General features: G+C 37.7%; 1 protein-coding gene and 1 long non-coding RNA gene across 3 annotated transcripts in view; one reads left to right on the top strand and one right to left on the bottom strand.

Annotated features, from left to right (window-relative positions):
• Positions 1 to 15873, bottom strand: part of rab27b (RAB27B, member RAS oncogene family) — a 47017-nt gene extending 31144 nt beyond the window's left edge. For both annotated transcript variants that reach the window (XM_088435731.1, XM_088435728.1), the window contains exon 1: positions 15631 to 15873. The gene's annotated coding sequence lies outside the window, so the exon portion shown is untranslated. The remainder of the gene's footprint in view (positions 1 to 15630) is intronic.
• Positions 15463 to 16871, top strand: LOC148411441 (uncharacterized). The gene is made up of 3 exons (XR_015868043.1): positions 15463 to 15611; positions 15670 to 15787; positions 16448 to 16871. It is a non-coding gene; the product is annotated as an uncharacterized LOC148411441 (long non-coding RNA).
• Positions 16872 to 17885: the final 1014 nt, after the last annotated feature.

Genomic DNA, 17885 nt, shown 5'->3' with positions numbered 1-17885 from the left:
TGTAAAGTGACTACACTGCAAACTTGCTCACACATTATCTCGCTTGTGCAAGCGTCCACACAAGAGCACATATAAATGAAAAGCACAGCTGTCAAAATAAAATATATATATTTTATGTTTTGCATTAAACATTATCAATGCAGCTGTGGATGAGTGCTGCCTTTTATGCAGAGTAACCGCAAGGGGACCATAGCGTATCTGCAATACTACCATATACAAAACAGTATTAAAAAAAATGTATAATGGAGCAACTAAAAACGAAAGAGTACGTTTTGGACCGCCTCTTCTGTAAACTGTGTGATCCAGTCATACAGCACAACCACATAAGCAGAAGTGACATCGTTCAAAATAATGGTGGTTCTGGTTGATGTGTTAAAGCGAGATGTGGACAAGTAGAGACACAAAAGGCCACTGGAGCAAACGTGAGAAATACAAAGAACACACTCGCCGCATTTGAATACTGAACACTCTCTCTCTTGCTTTGAGGCTCAAAGTTCGAGCATAGCCATATATTTTGTCCCATCACATCAGCAGGAACAGCTGTAGTAAACCGCTTCCAACTACATCAGGGAAGGAGTTACAATCCCTCTGCTCCCATTAGCAGAATATGAAAAGGGCAACGGGGCCCACAACAATGTGCTAAGATTTCAACATCAAACAAAAATGTTCCATCTAGAGGTTGGCAAGTCACAATTCCCAGTGAGCCACAAAAGGTCTTATTAATGTATTGAACAGCACAGATGCACATCTACCATGAAAATGAGCTTACAGGAAGGTGCTAAGACGACAAACACACGCACACGCATGGACGCGCACACGCATACACATACTCGCACACACACGCAGCAGGCATCAGACTCTGGTTCACTGGCCACCCCGCAGTAATTGCCGCTATCCCTTTCGACGGCTGAATGAGAATGGTGCCAGTGCTAAGTAGGCTTTCTGTAGGGGGACCTTACACTATGTACTGTACACTAAGTAACCATAGTTCAACACAAACGTTTACGAAAAAAAAAAAAAAATCTTTCTCTGCAGCAACCATACACTATTTACTTATACAAGACGTGCTAAGCATAAGGATGTTTACTCTGGACCATTTTTTTTCATCATCTTTCATAAAATCACAAATTTCCATCAATCCATTCATCCATTGTCAAAACAAACAAATCAAAAGTGGGCGGGGTACACTCTAAACTGGTTGCCAGCTGCAGAAATTCATCAAGTTTTTCTGGGTTATTAACGAGGAGACCACCACACAACGTTTTACCTTCTTATCAGCTATTGCAGACTATTGACAAACTATATAGATGTCAGAATTCAACTATGTCACAGACTTACAGTGTGTTAGGTATAAAACCAGAATTTTAAGAGGGGAAAAGAATAAGTGTGACTACTCACCTCGTTAGACTGTTGCCAAGTAAATTTGGCAGGGGGTAACAGTGTATTATTCAGTTCATTCATTAACAAATAAATCCATAATAGATATTAGGTAATAAACAAATAAATAATGTATGTAAATAATGAAGTTGTGTCTGAGTTTACAATGTCTTAATGCATTTGAATGCACCTCATGTTTCGTGCACATTGTGAAATGTCAACACCCAAGTTAGAAATGACTTGTATCTGTGCTTAATTAACTTTTTGTTTGTTTGTTTTTTATTATTTTTGAATTGGAGGACCAAAATTACTGAATAATTTGTTTGAGAAACTACAACTGAGAAGTGCTGGTACAAAGTTATTAAAACACTGTAGGAAACAGAGAAAAAATTGAATGTAAAATTACTCCTCAAAACCAAAGAAAAAATGTCATTCAATTGAGTGTGTCCAATTGAAATACAATAGAACAATTAAACCATACTTTAGTAGTTTATTGCTCCAGGTATAGAACTGGCTATAAAATCAGTCAGACATTGCTACTTAAACAATTCATCCAACTCCTGCACTACAACATTTCAGGAGATAGCTGAAGGTTTATTTGTGCATTCCAATCAGACAATGGAAGTAGTTAGTGAAGATTGCAACCGTAATTTTGAAATGTTCCTGAATCATCAGGACCTCTTGTTGACGACGGGCTGTGCTTGTCCCACATAGTACTGAACAGAATTCAGTTATCTCCCTTAGGTTCTTATTAAGAGTGAATGATGAAACCACCAACAACAACAACAACAAAATCTACATATATCAAGAAAAATGATGAGGTTAAATTACCAAAATATTTGACTTGATTTCAATACCTAATTAAATAACTAGTTCTGTACTCCGTTCAAGTGGTTGGTATGTCAATAAATCCAAATAGATAATACACCTTCTAAACATAAGTAATATAAATTTACATTTAAAAAAAACAACTTTGAAATTAGTCTCCTTTAAGCAGGTGTTAATACACTGAACAAGAATTATATTTCGAGTATGCACTTTTCCATTTTCATCAATCATTTAGAGAGTTGCATGGATATGCAAATGCAGATGCAGGGCACTGCTTGTGACATTACAGTTTGAACCCCACCAACCCTCAACCCCATCCTTAGTTTTCAGCCAAGCTTAACTCATTTTTTGTTTTTGACGTTTTCATTTCCGTGCATCCCTAGTTATAGGGAAAAAAAGAACACCCTGTGAGTATTGTGTGGTAAAAAAAAAAATGCTATCCAGGTGCGTGTTTTTTGAGGCCAAGTTACATGGCAAAAGCAGTGACCCCATACCAAACTTGAAGATTTGCATTTTTTGCTGTTAGTATTACTAAACTGACTGGTCCAGAGCGGTAGTTTATTGACAAAAAAACAAAAAAGTGTGTCCCTTAACTCTTTCAGTGCTGTGCCTTACCTAGAGTGCCAGCATTTTGACACATCTTTCATTGTATAGTGTGACTATGTAGGCATTGGTGGTACCATATGAAAGATTGAATTGCTTTCTTTACCTCAAAAAAAAACAAAGTAAGATTGTATTTTATTCCTTCCTTTAGTAATCACAGTTGGAAAATAGTGGCAACAAGCTCTTTTGGACAAAAGGAGAAACTGTTTTCTGCACAACAGTGACTTTTTCACAAATACTGTGCAAGTGCAGAGCACGTCCGCCTCACAGTTCCTGAACTGAAACCATTGCTCCAGCCTTCCTGTGTAGCGTTTGCAAGTTCTCCCCAAGCCTGCGTGAGTTTTCTCCAGGCACTCCGGCTTCCTACGGAAGTATTGGACATACTAAATTGTCCTTCAGTGTGATTGGGTGCGTGAATGCTTGTTTGTCTTTGTGTGCCCTGCAACTGGCTGGCAACCTCCGCCTACTGCCCATAGACAGCTGGGATAGGCACCAGCCGGCCTGCGACCCTTGTGAGGATAAGCGGCTTTAGAAAATGGATGGATTATGCAGCTGTAACGATAATCCCTGTGACAACAATTCAACAATAAAAATGATAGATGATAAAAATCTCAGCCTGGATGTCAGAGTCACAAGACAACAACAGCTTCTCGCAAACAGGAGGGCATCTATTATGCGTAAGACGTACGGAGGCAATATGCGACTCCAAGAACACAATGTCAAGTCGAGCCTTCACAATGGAAATCATTGTAGCGCACCTGCTGATCGTCATGGTCTTCACAGGCCACAATGAAATCAGCAAGTCAATAGCGCTGGCTAATGCTGATAGAATTACCACGTGAGTTAAACTGATGCGGTCGTAAACAGCACATTGATCAATTACGGAACACAGATAAAAGTGTCCTCACTCTTAACCCTTCCACTCCCGATGGGACGATGCTTCCCAGAGCTTTTCAAAAAATGGCAGTTGGAATAGGAATGGTAGCAATAAGATGAAATGGTATCCCAGTGGTTCATTACACACCTGTCTGCACGTTCCAGTGGCGTTCAGCAACTTTTCCCATACACGACAAGCCAGTGCTGGGCCCGCTGTCAACAAGGTAGCTTGCGTTGTACAATTACTGCGGAAATATATCGATATGTGCGATATATTTATAATATGTGTGTGTGTTACTATCGATTACACTGATTACTATGTATTTTAGGCGTTTAGTGATCATTTTCACTTGTCATGTTTTTTTTTTTTATGTCTAAATATGGTAGTTTTTGGGATATTCGGTCCCAGTGGTATTTCTTGGTGGAAATGGAAGTGGGAATTTCACTAATTTTCCAAATATCTTAGACATATAAACAAGTAATATATGCCATAAATTGAATTTTTCTCAAGAAAAAAAAAGAATCAGTAGTGAAAGGATTAAAGATTGTTTCAATTTTCTGTATATAGGAAGCAGCCTGACGATTTGTATTTTACATACATGTCTGAAAACTGCCGAACAAATGTAAAAAGAAAAACTATACATACCAATAAAAACGAATGTTCATTTATTCAACCCAAGTGTAACATTCACCACATCTTTCAATGAATGCCTGTACAACTCTAGAAACATTCTATAGTTATAGTTATTTGGGTTTGAGGGGTTTATTTTTTTTCTAAAAGCACAAAACACAAATTGCACATTTGCGATCTTTTTTTTTTTTTTTTTTAGTGAAAGGTTACAAAAGATGCATATGGATAATCAGGACAATAGAATTCATCATGCTGCTACAATAAAACATGTATGAACCTCCTGCGGATTGTCTGTATTTGCATTTTTGTGTGTTTGCTAGACACAGAGAGAGTTTAGAATGAGTAAGTGAAAATATCACTGGAGTGGCTTTTTATATTTTACAGCTTGAAAAACGGCAGCCCTGAGTCATGCATGTTGTTATTTATTTCCTTTTCATCATGTTCTTCTCGTCACAAATGTACAGTGTATATTGAGTTCTCTGTCTTTTTGTTATAGGGTCTTGTGACTACTTCATTCATTTCAAGTCCAAGTTGAAAATAGCGAAGATATACACAGTATAATGGATAAGCACGGTAGCCTCACCCTACAAAACGGTGCATACTTTGCAATAAAATTCATTCAAAAAAAGAAAAACTTGAATTTTGATTTGTAAATGCTGCATTTTCAGTTTGGAAGAAGTTGAAGAAATATTTAAGGCAAGGGGCGTATCATTGTTACCTGTGTTAACTTGAACACAACTCAATTTAGAATGGCAATGCTTCAAAAGAGACTAGACCAGAAAGGACAGCAGCCAACAAGATACAGTACATAACTTTTGTGGTTATAAAAATTGAACCAGTAAAATTGGAGCCCAGTGAGAAAGTTTTTTTTTTTTTTTAAGAATGTCTACCATTTAGATTTAAAATAGAAGATCAGAGCAGGATAAATGAGGTGAAACAACAAAAATCAATAAAAATGAATCGTTCAAACAATTCTATCATATTAATATATTATTATATTATGCTGTAGTATATGTAAAATTTCCATTATTTTGCAATCTTGGAAAATGATTGAGGATAAGAAAATGGATGGGTGGATTTATTCTAGAACAGTGGTACTTGACATTTTTTCCTGTGATGTACCCTATGGAATTTTCCTTTCAGCAAACTACCCTACAACTGATTTGCTAAAATTTGGGAATATCATTTGTAAAGTGGTCTGCATTGAAAAGATAAAAGATAACCAAAAAGAAATAAAAATAACTACATATTAAATTTTAAATATATGGGTAAAGATTGATGTGCATAAAAAGACTCTAAGGACCAGAACTTGCTGCACATTAGTACGGACACAGAAAGTTTTCAAAATGCATTTGGGTAAATGATTAAACTGCAATGTGTGTGAATAGGAACTGGCTGTGAGATTTTTTTCCGAGCACTTTGAATTCCCAGAGCCAGAAAAAAAAAACAAAAAAACACTTTCCAGTATTTCTTTTTAGTGTCCAAAAAACACAGTCAATTTATGTGCATTCACAAAGGTGATTTGAAAATAATTGGAGCATCCTGTATTTCTCCAGTAAGGATGCAGCTATTGAGTATGTTGGTGTTAAAAAAAATGTTTGGTAAAAAACATTTATAAACACAGAAGACCTAATAACACATTCCCACTTAATTATAAATGACCAACTTTCATACTTTTTTTTAACGTTTAAAACATTATTACCTAAAGTTAAGATGTGCTTAGCTGTACAGTGAGATTTTGACAATTCTCCCTATAAATTTGTCTCCCGATAAAGAGGGTTTTGCCAGTTAAATCAGAACCATGAGTCAATCAGAAGAAACTGCAACTGCGTCAGTGTCGAAGTGTGCAGTCATTTACTTTTATTAAACTGAAACCGAAAGTCGCAAATGTTAATTTTAGATGCAGCAAAGCATTCGTAATGGCAATTGTTAAGACCTGACAATACAAACATAATCTTGTAAAAATTCCACAAAGTGATCTTGGAGTGATTCTTGAAAGCAGGTGTTCTCAAGCTTTTTGGCTTTTTAATGACAGCATAAAGGGGGGCGCAGCCGCTACACAGTGAGAGGTGAGGTCTCAGTTAACAAGATGTTTCACTACCTGGTTAGAAACGTCGTTACTAAAATAAGAACTTGAATTGTTCATGTGTCAAAGATAAGAGGTCTTATTTTACATACATATATTTACCTGGAAAGTTTAAAATGGCATGATATGGACCCTTTGAGATAAATATGTCAACACTTATTATTTAATGGTCTAAATAATTTCTGGTTCACGGTTTGCTTTGAAGTACGGGTTCAACTGGAAGTCTGGCAGTTTGTTTTTTAGTTTTTTCCAATTACAGATGAAAACAAATCCAAGAAAATGACAGTGTATGCAGAGAATGCAGTCCATTGGGTGTGACTTGTTTCAAGTATTTTGACTCATCTCTATGACTACTGTTCTCTGAGACATTTTGTGAGGTCCCAAATGTATGGACATTCTTTTTTGTTGCTGCTGCATTTTCGTCTTCAAAATAAAATGTAAAAACTTCAGATGATTTGCTGTTAATATCATCAATATTATGGTACTGTATTTTCTGCACTATAAGGCACACCTAAAAGCATTATTTTATTAAAAAAGCTGATGGTGCGCCTTATAATCAGGTGCGCCTTATACATGGATCAATATTGAGATTGGCATTTGTAGATGGGGAATGAACTGATAAAGTAAGCTTTACCTGTTTCTTTTGGGTGTTTACAGTTGAACAAGGTTGCTCATATTGACATTGAGTTATTATGCTATTGAGAGTTTGGAGTCATTATTTAAGTTATTATTGTTATTACTTTGAGTATGACTATATTGTGATTGAAAATTTTTTAAAATATGTCATTAATTGAGGGTGCGCCATATAATCCGGGGCGCCTTATACAGCGGGCCCCCAGTTTACGAACCCCTGTCTTACATATTTTTCATCTTACGACGTGGACCGCGGCGTTGTTTTGTCCCCCTTTTACGCAAAAACCTTTTGGTCTTACGAACCATCCAACATGCCGGTCAGAGTGTCCGCACCATTTTTTTCGCTTTGCTGCATCAACAAAAACAACTTTTCTCGCATGTTACGGAAATGCCGATATGCTATCGGTCGATTAAGGCAGTCACGGAGATGCCGATATGCTGTTGGCCGGCGTCACGTCATTCACAGAAATGCCGATATGCTCGTTAGACATGGCTTCTAAAATTGCAAGTGGCGGTAAAGGAAGAAGTAAGATGATGATGACAATAGAAACAAAGCAGGAGATAATAAAAAAATACGAAGGAGGCGCACGCATAGTTAACGGCATATTTGTCTTCCTTCTTTGAGAGGCGGCTAAGCAATTGCAGTAGGAGTGAAGGCAGCAGCATCGTGACCAGTAACTCTCTGCACTTGTAAAACAACTCCACACCTCTTCTCCTCCTCCTCCTCATTTTGTATCCTTTCTTCACCTTCTCTCCTTTCAGTAGTTCTGTCTCTGTCACCAGGCAACTAGCCTTTTTCTCCCTTATGCTTTAATCGCTTCCTTTCTCATCTTTGTTACGCTTTCCCAGTATTCCTCCAAGCAGTTTTTAACACTCATACACTCACACATATACATCTTTTAGTCTTTCACATCAAGTTCTACCGCTGAGTGCTTTCGAGGTGAATCAATTCAAAATTTTGTTGAAAAAAAAGCTACCAATTATTTAGTCGTAGTAGTAGTAGTGTTGTACTAGTCGCAATAATAATAATGGGTCATTCTATTCAAGCAGTTTTGGAGGGCACAATCCTTGTGCAGTTTCTCGCTGTCACAAACACACACACACATTTCACACTAAGTACATTTGTGGTTAAAGTGAGACAAGATCATTAATTTGTGATGCATACTTTTTGTTAGCTTTGGTTAGTGGTTCCATGAGTTTCTGCTTATACAACATAATATGCCTTGGCTCCACTATTGGAAAACACTCATGTAATAATTACTCTCCTAAAAAAACTAAGATATTCAGCAGAGACCCCATAATTCATATCTAATGCAGATAGAATAATGATAACACACTACCAGATGAAAATTATGAGTAAATGAGCTCAGCTCATTCCTGAAGTACATAAATTCATCTCGTAATGCTTGCGACTATTTGCCTGAAATTATTTTGAAGGGCTGCACAATGCATCTACTGTAAATCAGGTAGCCACTGTAGTATCCCTCATGCACTAAACTGCCTCATCATCAATCACCGTATAAACCCTGCACAGTGAAAGCAGGAAAGCTGATAAATACATCATATTTTGCACTATTATCCTCACACATATACGCTTTCTTCCACGACATCTACTCCATAATATGCCCACAATGTAAGTCTATTCATTTATTAGTGGTTCATTATTACTGCTCTTATTGCTCTATTACTTTTTTTGTGTGTTTGTTTTATTATTTACTTTATTATTTGCTCGATTATTGAATGTAATCTGCTCGGGGAAGTGAACACAATAAGGACTTCATTGTTTAGTATTACTATGCATATAACAATAAAAACATGATTTTTTTTTAAATCTAGATCTAACATCGCCGTAGACAATCGCCGTCAGCTGAACGATGGATAGCATTCTTGCTCAATGGCGATTACTGATGTTGATTCATACTACTGCGCCTGAGTAAAAAAAAAAAAAAAAAAAAGAGATAAAACGTTGTGCATCTATAAATGGTCAAGACATGAGAACCGAATTAGAAAATTTGAACGTGACTGTTTTCCAAAAGGAGTCCCAATCCATATGTGTGTGAGTGGCATTTCGCACCATGGCAAACAAGTTGACAAACATAAGAGGGAAGAAGCAGTTCAAGTCAATGTTGACATGTGCAAACAAACACGCATGCAAATGCCCATTCAAAGTTGTGTCTATTTTTTCTCCTTATATGCAAGTTATAGTAATTCTTATGACAGTTCCAGCTATGAATAGTTACAGTATTTTCTGCCCAAGCTATATGTTAAGTTTGTTATCAATAGTTAAAATCAATATACATATATTGTTTTTGACTGATCAATTTGCATAGGTTTTATTTTAAAATAAATAAAACATTTTGAAGTAATTATTAGTTAGGTTTATTACTTTAATTAAAATAGATTAAAATCAGAATTGTTTAAAATCTCTTCAAAAATTGAGATTTTTTTTTTTTTTTTTTGGTCATACCACCCAGGCCTATGAGTAAGAGAAACCTACGAGAACAAGTACATGCAAATTTCATTTGAAGTTACAGCGGCCAAAGGAAAGTTCCATAAAACACGAGTACACTAAAAATTCAGCTTGGTTTTCGGTTTTAGGCCAGAAGACAACTGTCATCGAAAGATGTCCAAAACCGGATAGCGAATATATTTATAGAACATGCGCTGATGGCCTACTAACTGAGCAAATGCTGAACCTTGATATGAGGAAATTCGTCCGACTCCAAATTACCTTGGCGTGGCGGCCAACCATCGTAAAAGGACACTTCACCTGAAAAGAATTAAAACAGGTTGACTGGCCACTTGTGCTTTGCCAACCAAATGAAAAACAGAATATAGATAAGCTATCCATAAAAAGGACAGAGATTTTTGATCAGACCTCATGCTTTAATAACATACTGCTTAAGGTTGAAGATAACAACGTTCATTTTCAGTGTGATATCCTGAGAGAAAAGTGTTCCATAGATCAACATGCAGCCTTAGTCATTAAAACGGCACCACTTCATAAGGAGTGCCCCTCCATGAGAAGTTGTAATCATGGTGTTTTATTACTGAGGATAAAAGTAGCAGCTGAGGGGAAGACAATGTACTTCCAAGCACCACTTCAAGCGCCTTTATTGATCTGAAAGTATTTTCACATTCCGGAAAATCATCCCCAGATTTATTTATTTCCTGCCCTCTTTGTCAAGCTTTCTATTTTTTTTTTATTGATGCTCAACTATTTATTTGAGTCTTATTTTGAATCAAGTTATCGGCATTAGTGTTTCTGTCTGCAAGAAGAAGCCAACACAGGAGGAAAAGGAATTAAAGAAGAAATAAATTACACAGAAATAATTGCCAAGCTTCGTGTATTGCTGGGTGGTGGTACAGTTGTGTGTCTTTTATTGGTTTGAGGCAGGTTTGAATGTTTATGGCTATGCATCATCAAGGCAGGAGCTCAGAGCAAATGGAAACACACCGCTGTGCTCTTATTGACAGCATCAAACAAAGCAGAATCACAACAAGTCAATTACAGAGCTCAAAAATTAACATACCACCAGTAAACGCAACAGACCAGGCAAAATAAGAGGAAACAAGGGCTTTAAAATGGAATGACTTTGGTACTGCTTAACCAGAGATCACCTTCTTAGCATCACCTTTGCCTCCAAGAGGGAGGCAAAACAACAAACACAACCAACCCCACAGGTCATGACAGTTGTTGATGTTAATCATAAAGCGAGATAAATGCCTTAGAGGGGTCAAAAACACTCAGCATTTCACATCGTAACATGAAAAAAACGTAAGCCAGGGACGCCGTTATCCGGGGGTCCACTGTACCTGGAGTTCAATTTGAAATGATTTCATTGCGGTAATGATTTTGAGCGCTACTTTGCAGCCAAAAAGAACCCTCAAAGTGACAAGGAATGGAATCTCTACGTTTTTGTTACAAAACCAGATGGCTCGCGAAAGTATTTAAGACTCCCATCACATCTGTGTGGGTTGGGGACCCCTGGTGTAAAAAGTTCTAAACTAAAGATGAAAAACGGACTTGCCTTTGAAAGGGAATTGTTGGTTCGAATATTATTTCTTTCCTCCATGTTCAAATGAATCAATCAAAAATTAGTTAGTGTAAAAACGAACCCAAGCGGAGTTAATGTAGCTCGTTCCTTGCAATATATATATATATATATATATATATATATATATATATATATATATATATATAGTGAGAGAGAGAGAGAGAGAGAGAGAGAGAGAGAGAGAGAGAGAGAGAGAGAGAGATGTTTTTCACGCTCTGGCTGTTTTATTTGTACAGTCTGAATTACTAAATAAAAAATGACAATGCTACACTGGCGAGAAATCATTTATTATTATAATATATTTTTGTTTGCTTTTGTTTTTTTACCGTAAGCATCATTCTTCAGTGTAGGTGGGAGCCGTGGTCTGGTCAGCAGCAGCGCCAGCTTGCTACCATATTGGATTTCACTACAGACATCCAGCACATGACCGGCAAGGAAAACTATTTTGCCGACGTAACGAGGCCGTTCAGAACCAGACTGCATTTAGAGGACATCACATTTAATGACGCCAATATCACACTTCTCTGTTATGTCTCACTGGCGAGCCGTGATCCGTCGTGTCTGCTGGATGTTGGCGCTGTGTTTTTGACCCCTCCACAGGCTTCTACTAAGCTGTTGGGGGCCAAGTTCATATGGCCCGGCTTCAGGAAAGCTGTCAGGATGTGAGCTGTGTCTTGTATTGTATGCTAGCGTACCAAGGTTCAACACCTTATCAGATCCTCACTGGCACTTATTCGAATGAGAGATGTTTGACCATGTGGGGTCTGGTGGGAACCCCGATTCCCTTCCGTGGGCTCATTCACCTCCTCGCTATAGTGGACAGCACCACAAGGTGGCGAGAAGTGGCTCACCTGTCATTGACTATCTTAGCAGTGGTGGCACGAGCAAACTTTCCCACTTTGGTATGTCAGCTGACCTCACCTCTGACAAGTTTGCTGATGGTTTGGAGGTGAAGATTCACTGCACTATGGCGTACTACCCACATGGCAATGAGCTCTGTGAATGATTTCACCATAACATGAAAGCCACTCTGTGGGAGCAACAACTGGGTTCAAAGTCTCTCGTGGATCATGCTGGGTTTCTGATCTGCTCTAAAAGAGCACCTCCAGACCTCATCTGTTGAACGTGTTCCTGAGGAGTTCCTGCAGGATGCTATAGCTCCCTGGTAAGCTGCATCCTATCCTGCTGTGTCCCAGGCTTTTTGTTTATACACGCATAATTTTTGCCATTTGTTTTTAGGGAAGTTGTGACACACTTGGTTCACACAAGGCAATTTCTATCAGCGGTGGGAGAGTGCTCTTGATGTGACTTATACTCTTTGCTCTTTGGCTGCCTTAGCCAATCAAGTTCTCACGTTCACGTCCTGGTTTGCCCACTTGAGTTACCGCTGTAAATTAGCCCAGCTACACTTATGCTACTTTCACGTAGCGTTTTTTTTATATTGTTCAAGGTAGGACTCTAGCAGTATATCGAGCTAAAGTGTTGGTCAAAAAGGCAAAACAATTGAACTTTCCTCCCCTGTCCAAACATACAAAGTCCTGCCTGGGAGTTTTTTTGCTTTCGAACATGAGACCCTCATCGCCATGAAATTAAAGAATCCACATTCTGCTATTTATTAATACACAAAGTAGTTGAATGATTGATTTGAAATTAACACAGAACTGTAATTTCAATACAATGATAGTTTTGTTCATGTTTATCACAACGTCAGATTCTGATATTGTCCCATGCCTTCTCACAAACATTTAAAATAATTAAAGATGTTTTAAAGATGTTTGTAAAGACAATTGTGACTGAAGAGTAGCAGTTGTCCACGTGTTATTTTGGGGAAAAAAGGCATGTTTCTTACAAATCAAAACGTAGAAAATGTAAAAAAAAAGGAAAAAAAAAGATACACTGTTTCCCTTTTTTATTCTATCTTGCAAAGCAGACTGAAGTTGTGTGATGATTCTTTGCACATAAATAGATTGAAGCAGAAATATGTTGTAGGTGTTGTTCCAGGTCTTTTGTAGTATGTGCTTGATTCTAAGTAGGCTTCATTTTTCTCATTGGTTTGGACTCAGCAAGAAAGTTAGCTGTGTTGCCCTGTGTGCCAAGCTTTTGCCATTTCTTGCATGAATTTATTTTAATTATTTACTTTATTTATTTTAGATTTTTTTTAAACGTCAAGCCTTGAAGCCTTGTTTATAAACTGCCTGTTTAAAAAAAAAGGTGCAATAAATAGACATGTTTGACCAAACATGATGAATAATCATAATTTAAATATTGCCCAAAATAATCAATTATTATTTTGGACATAATCATGCAGCCCTATTCCAAAAGCAATCGAACATAAATCCAACCTCCCACATTAGTTCAGCAAGGCCATATTTCACATAAATAATTTTATCTAGACCTTGTAATATCACTCACACTGTACTTGACCTGAAAAGTACAAGAGTGACCATGTGCTCACAACCTAGTTGTAAGTCTTTCATGCTATGCATTAATCATTTTCATGACAGGACCCTGCTGTTCCAGTTCATTAGACTGTAGGTGGCAGCATTATGTAGATGAAGAGACCAAGTCAGAGGAAAACAGGAAGGATGTTTAAGATGGAAGGAAGGCTGGAAGAAAACCAGGAAATATACTAATTACTACACACCTAAGTGTGTGTGTATCTGTTTCGATCCATATTTTGCTATGGTTACCATTCCTATTTGGCTAAATATTAGAACAGAGAAAAATGTTTCCACTTCTCACTGGACTTAATCTCAGAAATAAAAAAGTCACTTGCTCATTGTTCAGTACACATGAATATTGAATCACATTTTCTCTCCTCAGGCTTTGCACAACTTTTTTTTTCCCCACGTTATTTTCTTTAAATAAACATCAGTTTTAACATAATGAATCATGACTGTAATTTTCAAGTTGCATTTGGAATCCATGACGCCAATGAGTGAGTGACTGCAGTTTGAAAATATACTGGGGATGTGAAACATCATATTTGCGAAAAGCTCAAATGACGCCAACTGCATTAGCAAACCAATAAAGGAAGCTTGCACTAATTATCCAATTCACTCACCATCTCGGTTTACAAAGAGATTTAGGAGTCAACAACATCTTAAGTCTGACAACCAGATGCAAAAATTGATTCATTATTGTCATAGGATACGGAGGATTTCTGTGTGCCTGTGTTTGTTTTTATTAACATTGACATGGAAACACTGGTTTAGAAAATTCTTTCCAATTTAGGCTTACACGCAACCCAGTGTGCCACTGGGTTGCCTTGTTCATTTGTATAGTTATTTATTTAATTATTTAAAAATGCATTTAGTATTGTTATTAGAGTCATGTGAGTGTCTATCATGTGGTTACTCCTTGTCTTTAAAAGTAAAACTTTTAGGCAAAGAAATATTTTATAACGACCCAGATTTTTTTTTTTTTTTGGTATTACGGCCAAAGGTCTGATATTTTCGGCCAAACAAACCACCTAAAAATTACATTTAAACGCCCCATTGCTGGTCCCAAGCACAATTGATTAGTTGGATAAGCAACAACTGTATTCACAGTCCATTTTTCTCTCTCTCTCTTTCTGGAGTGACCCAACACTAGAAGAAAAAAAAAAAACTATGCTCGCCATTCCAAGAACCTGTCCACATGTATGGTTCTTTTATAGTGTACTTGAGATAACGAACACTGCAGGCCACACCTGATCTACACTATTTGCAGCAAGTCAGTTACACTGCAGGGTTCTGGAAAAGTTTTATGAAGATGCAGTACTGTGAAACAGCATTATCTTGGACAATTCTAGATTCAGTCCAGATGTGTGAAAAAAAATGCCACAGTCATATATCATACAAAATAAAAATGTGCTAATTGTGAACTTCAGTGATTTTATACATTGATTATCTCCCACGGTGCATTGCAGCACACAACATTCAGTTTGAGAAAGTAAAGGTTAAGTCAGTTCAGCCTTGTAGATGAAAATTAGATAGCAACCAAGTGGATTTCCTGTTGAAATCAGATATTTGTGCACACATAGTTTTGAAGTCACAGGATCTTACTTCAAACATGTAATCGTTGAAATGCTGTTTAAAATCTACCTGTGCATACCATTTTTGTTATCACCAGAAGAGATCAAGTCCCAACTGTTGATCCAAGATTCCCAACATATACCCTTCAATTGCACCTGATGTCGTTCAATCTTGCATCGATTCAAATCCAAACTGAACTGCAAAGACGATATGCTTACAAGACAAACACTTAGCAACAGGATTTTTTAAGCACGTCGGTTCGTTGCATGTACGGTATGCTATCGGGAGGAAAAAAAATAAAAACCGACTCCGAGATGCTGCAGAGCCGCTGTTGCACTCCACAGCTGAGCCCCTATGAGCCCTGCGCCTGTCGGGTTATGACTCATAGCCCACGCCGGCTTCCTTGCACTGATGCTCGGAGCCACAAGTAATACGGAGACGGTCCAGTAAACAACCCCACGTCAACCCAGGGCATCTATACGGGCGTGAATCGCTTCGAAGAGGTTTGTCTCGTGCGCTTACCGTTGACGTTAGAGAAACAAACTCAGATCTCCTTCGCAGGTGGCTGCTGCGCTTTGGGCAATTGGTGTCCTCTTCCTCCTCCTCCAAGACGTCGCATCGCTCCCGCAGTCCTTAAGGAGAAGGGATTCCGCGCACAGGCCAGTCGAGGTGCACAGAAGTGGGTTGAAGTGTCTACCAAAGGACACGCACTAACAAGTAGACCTCAGATTGATGAAGGAAGCTTGGTTTTCCTGGGGTGGAGGTTTGACGGGGGTGACGCATTCAGGGACACCTCGGAAACTTGAAAGTTATTTCTGGAAAAAAAAAATCATTTATTTGCATAGACGAGAGCAAAACGTTTTGTTCTCCTCGTAAGAATGCATAATAAATATGTTATGTAATCTAATAAATAGCACTATAACATCAAAGGAACAAGAACCGTGACAGACAATTTCTAAACCATGATTGTTGTTTTTAGTTTACAAACTTTGGCACTTTATAGTGAACTGGAATGTTTTTCTCGTGTCTTTCTTTTCATGCATGTCGTATGTAATGCGTTCTTTAATTGATTATGTGTACATGCAACAACTGACGTTTGACAATTAAATATTCAAATCAACAAATTGGAAAGACGAAAACAGACCAATTTCACCATATGTCGACAGAAACGAAATGAGCTACCAAACAGGGTCCTAGCGCACCTCCGTTTCTTAGCCATTTCTTTCTGTTAAAATGTTCAACAGGTGCTGACATTCATTCTATTGATGCTGATGAAGATGAACGTGTAATTATGTTTTGACTTTGTTTTATACACTTCTAATACGATGTTACTTTATAGGTTAGATCACAGGTGTCCGACTCGAGGCCCGGGGTCCAGACCTGGTCCACCACATCATTTTATGTCGCCCGAGAAATGCTGATTTGACTTCAAGTTTCTGTCTAAAATACCAAACTTGCAAGCTGTCTTTAAATTAAAAAACAACAACAACGGGAAAACAAGCATTTTTATTTTTAATCCCCAACCTCTCTTTTGAACAGTTTTGCCCTTCTCTGATTTCAAAACTAGGTAAGTGTATGACGAACACATTTAAAATGTGTTTGACTTCACAGTCATACCTGCCCTCTGACAGAAACTATAACTGCAATGTGGCCCACAATAAAAATTGGTTTGACATCCCTTGGGTTGGATCATTTCATTGACAAAGTAGATATGTGGAAGCAATTGCGTTTTATAGTGCTTTGGTATTCAAGTTGTACCTCATCTCCCTTCACTTTAGATATACTGTCTACATCTGGATGTATGTAGGAATTTACAGAAAATCCGTAATCTAAACAGAGCCCTCACATAAGCTATCTGAAATGATAAACCGGGGTAGTATGTGTGCGTATAATGCCAAGTGTATATTGCACGTGTCTCACACACACACACACATCACACGTCAAATCATTTCAAAGATGCTGTATGTTTATCGAGTGGCATTTTTCACCAGGGAACACAAAGTATTTCTGCAATGGCTTTTATTACTGACAAACACTTGTTATACCCTACTGACTGCACCTCATTTGATATTTCAATCTTTTATTGTACAGTATTAGTTGTCGCTCAATTTTCTTAGATGCCATCATACCTCACTTCATTGCACGATGCGGACAAACACAGCTCCATTAAGCCACGTTGCACATGTGTGTGCGCATGTTTGGGCTGTGAAAAGACAAACGTGTTTAACTGAATTCACCTTGGAGTGTGCCTCTGTGGTTTACACAGCTGATCCCAATCCATGGTTAAAATATGACCGACCTGTTGCCGTGGAGACACGAAAGCAGCTTTGACAAGGCTGTGTATAGAAACGGAACTGTATCACAGACTTTTGTCTATTCATGCGTGCTTTTGATGCATATGCAATAAATCTTGGATTAATTTCCAATCACAGCGCATATATAGAAGGAGGCAACAGTTCTATAACATTCCCGTTATGCCTTCCTACCAGGGCTAATACTGTACCGTTAAAACTTGTACGTAGAAGCGTGACATCTAGCGGTGAAAGTGAGACTAATTTTAACGTTTCATCCATCATCATCATCATCATATTTTTAAATGGCATTTTAGGCAATAACAATTTGGAAAAATATATTATATTATATATATATATATATTTGATAATCTGTTGCTTTTTAAAATTTTCAAAGTAAATAATGATATAAATTCACGTATCCAGCTCAACCATCAATTGTACACTTTTTTTTAAATGGCTGGGCCTACCCATTGTACAATAATG

Source organism: Hippichthys cyanospilos, chromosome 15 (assembly GCF_059441005.1).
Source record: "Hippichthys cyanospilos isolate Australia breed blue-spotted pipefish chromosome 15, RoL_Hcya_1.0, whole genome shotgun sequence".
NCBI classification, from domain to species: Eukaryota; Metazoa; Chordata; class Actinopteri; order Syngnathiformes; family Syngnathidae; genus Hippichthys; species Hippichthys cyanospilos.
The sequence above is the reverse complement of the archived record's forward strand: the minus strand, read 5'-3'. Positions and strand labels throughout refer to the sequence as shown.